At 37.7% G+C, this 4,428-nt stretch overlaps 1 protein-coding gene across 3 annotated transcripts in view; it reads right to left on the bottom strand.

The window, feature by feature from the left end:
- The window catches only part of Brip1 (BRCA1 interacting protein C-terminal helicase 1), a 135,536-nt gene that overhangs the window by 112,286 nt on the left and 18,822 nt on the right, over positions 1-4,428 (bottom strand). The gene's annotated exons all lie outside the window — the stretch shown is intronic.

Below are 4,428 nucleotides of genomic sequence, written 5' to 3' on the forward strand. Positions count from 1 at the left end.
ACAGGATCTCAGCATAAATCCTGAGGGGATTTCACTGACCTTCTCAGACCCAAAAGCCACAACTCTTGTTGCATAGGTCCTGCTTTACCTTGGTCTTAGCCATCCAGCAGAAAAGTATAAAAACGAAATATAAGAAGTAAAGCCATGCTGTTATGTTGAGCTGTAGGGGACTCAAGTCAACAATTTCTGGCATTGCCAGTGAAGTGGAAGACCCAATACTAATATGGGCTACTGGACTCTTTTAGAATATTTTGCTGAGCTTACACACCTATAATATTCAAATAACGGAACTTAACCAAAAAAAGGGATACAGATGAACGTCCATTTTGTACCTGTGTATTCAAAGTGGTTAGGATAGATATGTAGTTACATTCTCTTAATGAATATATGGATTTGTTCTAATAGTGTTTGTAAATAGGATATCATGTCCGCATCTTGTACAGCAATTAACCACTAGGAAGAATGTATGTAATATGTTAATTATTGAAACTGTCCTACCAATTTGGTTTGAAACTGTTTCATTGCTATTTGTTCATCAATAGAATTATGAGGAAAAAAAATGACTTGTAAAATACTTTTCAGAGAAAACTCGTCATTTTCTCCTATGATCCTAGAGAACATTTTACACTGAGAAAAATGGCAAGAATAAGAGGAAGGAAACACAACAGGTAGGGGAAGAAGGGAGGGCAAGTTCAAGGTCAGCCCAACATCAACACTCAGAAGGTCAATAGCACACTCTGCTGGATCTACGTGTCTACTACATATATGAGTCAAAAATTAAAAGGAGCTATTATACTCAGTTAAACATAATTACTCTTATTAAAATATAGAATGTTAGCATTTATTTAATAAATTAAAAGCTAACAAGCATAAGAATGTGTCTGTAACAATATCTGCTAATTACAATGGTGTACTAAAAGAATGAATGTAAATTCTAGAAAAAATACATGAATGGTGGACAAACAACTGGAATGTTAACATTCTCAGCTTGGTATCAGAATTTGTTAACTATTTTTAATACTGACTACGTGGACACTGATGCCTCACTAGATCTCTGATATATGAATTACCAATATAAGTAAATTTAAAAGCCAAGGCAGGAAACAAGCAGGGGATACTAGGTTATATCCATACCAGGTACTAACACTATTTTCCTCTTTGCAGTGCTGGGATGAAAACCAGGGCACTATGGCTGCTGGGCAGAATTGATCACTAAACTACTATTTTCTTACTCGAGTAGTGAGGAGACCAGAGGTGGAAGAAAGATAAAAAGACAGCTATCTAATTCTTAACACCACAGTTTGGACACTAAGGGATTTTAATAAAAATTAAAATTAGAAAGAAAAACCTACAGTTGAATGTCAAGTTCAGAGGAAAAAAGAATTTATTAAACTATAATTCATGGAAAAAATTTATCCAAAGTAACAGAACTATAGACAAGAGAAGTATAAAGATTATAATGCTGGGCTGGTGAGCCCCAGCACCACAGGCCATGCCGGCCCCGCCCCCAGGCATGCTAAGCCCACAACCTAGACCAGGCATGGTGGCGCAGGCCTGCAATCCCAGCGCTGGCAAGGCTGACAGGAAGATCACTACGAGTCTGAGCTATGTAGTGAGACCCTATACCAAACACATTTTTTAAAAAAAAGATTATAATATTTATACTAGGGCAGGAATACAGCTCAGTGGCACAGCAACTGGCTAGCAAACGCTAGGTCGTGAGTTTGATTTCCAATACCAAAAAAAAATTTTTAAACGTGTAATATTGATACCTTTTCAGGGATAAGAGAACAAAGCCATTAATTTCTGAATTCAAATAACTACTTTTCTGCAATCTGGAGATGTAGCTCTAAGCTACAGCAATTGCCAGCATGTGCTTGCTTACTATCATTTCACTAACCCACTCTCACCAACAGATAAATCATCCAGACAAAAAAAAAAAAAAAAAAAAATCAACAAAGAAACAGCTAAATTACACTATAGATGAAATGGACTACTGGGGAGATAGTTCAATGGCATAAGCAACTGCCTGGCAAGTACAAGGTCCAGAGTTCAATCCCCAGTATAAAAAAAAAAAAACAAAAATGCTCAGCTGTACAATCATCTAAAAATATTCTATCAGGGGCCGGGGAGATGGCTCAGTAGTATAAGCACTTGCCTGGCAAGCACAAGGGCCTGAGTTCAATCCCCGGTTCTGCCAAAAAAAAAATCTATCAAACAGTTCCAGAATATACATTCAGCAGCATATGAAATTTTCTCCAAATCATATCATACAGTAGGATTTAACAACTTCAAAATCATTTATTTCATCTTATTAGATCTTAGGAAATGAAACTAGACATCAACAGCAAGGAAAACTACAGTAATCACATAATCCTATGAAACTTGAACATATTTTTGAACAGACAATGGGTTACTGTAGAAACCAAGGAGTAACTTGGCTTCTTGGTGAAAACTACAGTGAGATTCCATTTCACCCCAGTCAGAATGGCTATTAAAAGAAAAAATAATGCTGGTGAGGATGTAGAAGAATAGGAACTTTCATACACTGTTGATGAGAATGTAAATTACCACAGTTACTATGGAAAATAGTTCAGAGCAGTGACGGTGAACCTTCTAGAGCTTTCAATGATACAAACGGAGGAGTGTGACATGCATACTATAGCTTCACCACCCCTGCCTGGTCTAGAGGTTCCTCAAAAAACGAAAACTACAACTGCCACAGGATCCAACCATCCCACCCCAGGATACTTAGGGAAATGAAGTCAGCACACAAAAGCAAAGCTTGCAACTAGGTGCAATGGTAGTAATCATTGCACTCCAGGAGGCTGAGGCCGGAGGATCTCAAGTCCAAGACCAACTTAGGCAACTGGGCAACTTAGTTAGCAAGACTATCTCAAGCCAGGTGTGGTGGCGCACGCCTGTAATCCTAGCACGCAGAAGGCTAGGCAGGAGAATCACTTCAAGTTCAAGACCAGCTGGGCTACAAAGTGAGCTCAAAGCCAACTTGAACTGTAAAGCTTACCAGGCAGGAGCTTATGCCGCTGAGCTACTACTTCCAGCCCTAGAACTCTGCTTAAATGGCTCCAAGATTTCTAAGAGATATTTTAGAGAGAATGTAAAACAAAGTAACTGGAATATTTGCTAGAACATTACTGACTCCATAGGATTTAGCACTACTATTTATCACCTTTGTGACCCTAGGCAAGTCACTTATTTCTGTTTGCTTATCTGTAAAATGGGAATAGCAACAGTAACTACTTCGCAGCCATTGTAAGACTTCAGTAAGATTCTACAAATATTTACTGAGCAACTAATATGTGCCACATGGTCTTCTAGACATCAAAGGTATACATGCAAAAGATTTATACATCCTAAAAGGGCACAGAGATAATAAACAAATAAGCAAACAAATTCAGATACTAATAAGGCTGTTAAAAAAAAAATAAGGTACCAGGGCCAGGGAGATGGCTCAGTGGAATAAGTGCTTTCCTGGCAAGAACAAGGGCCTGAGTCCAATCCCCAGTTCTGCCAAAAAAAAAAAAAAAAAATAATAATAATAATAATAAGGTACCATTAAAATATATTAGCAAACTAAAATACATAGTATATAGTATCATGATAATGATAACTGATAATTTAATATCAAAAGTTTCTAGCTCATTTCTCCAATTATAAGACTTCCAATGAATATCATCAACAAAGTATAACTAAATCTGAAAACAAAATCTGTGACTGCCTAAGAATGAGAGACATGGCAAAAAACAGCCAACTGCCTATCTTATACTTAGGATGGATCTTTTCCAGGCATCATTTTGTAATATCATGTATTCATCATTGAACTAATATTTATTTCTCTGAGTCTTACATATATAGATCTTCCAAACGCCAATATACTCCATTATACAACACCAGAAAGTAATATTGTGGGGCTGTAACATGTAGCCCAGGAGCACAGTACTCATTTACCTAGAAAGTATCAGGCCCTTAGTGTGACTACGGGAAACCAAAGCTAAATTCTGGTGTTTTGTTTTGTTTTGTTTGTGGTACCAGGGAGTGAACTCAGGACCTTAGCGCTAATTCTACTGAGCTATCTCCCCAGCCATCAAATTCTGTATTACCAGCAGTCTCATCCTTATCATCTGAAGTACCAAGTACCTGCCAAGTTTACAATGGTATACATATATTTTGCAAAATTCTGAGTTTTACTTGAAAGCTCAAATTTTATCAAGCTCCTTTATTATTAAGAATTACTGGAGCTGGTGAGATGGCTCAGTGGTCTAAAGCACCTTCTTAGAACAAGCTAAGCTAAGCAAAGCACAGGTGCTACGGTTCAATCCCCAGCACCACATGTCAGCCAGCCCCGCCCCCTGGTGGGCTGAGCTGGCCACGCACACACAAAATAAATAAATAAATATACAAACAAAA

Source organism: Octodon degus, unplaced genomic scaffold (assembly GCF_000260255.1).
Source record: "Octodon degus isolate 3935 unplaced genomic scaffold, OctDeg1.0 scaffold00164, whole genome shotgun sequence".
Classification (NCBI taxonomy): Eukaryota; Metazoa; Chordata; class Mammalia; order Rodentia; family Octodontidae; genus Octodon; species Octodon degus.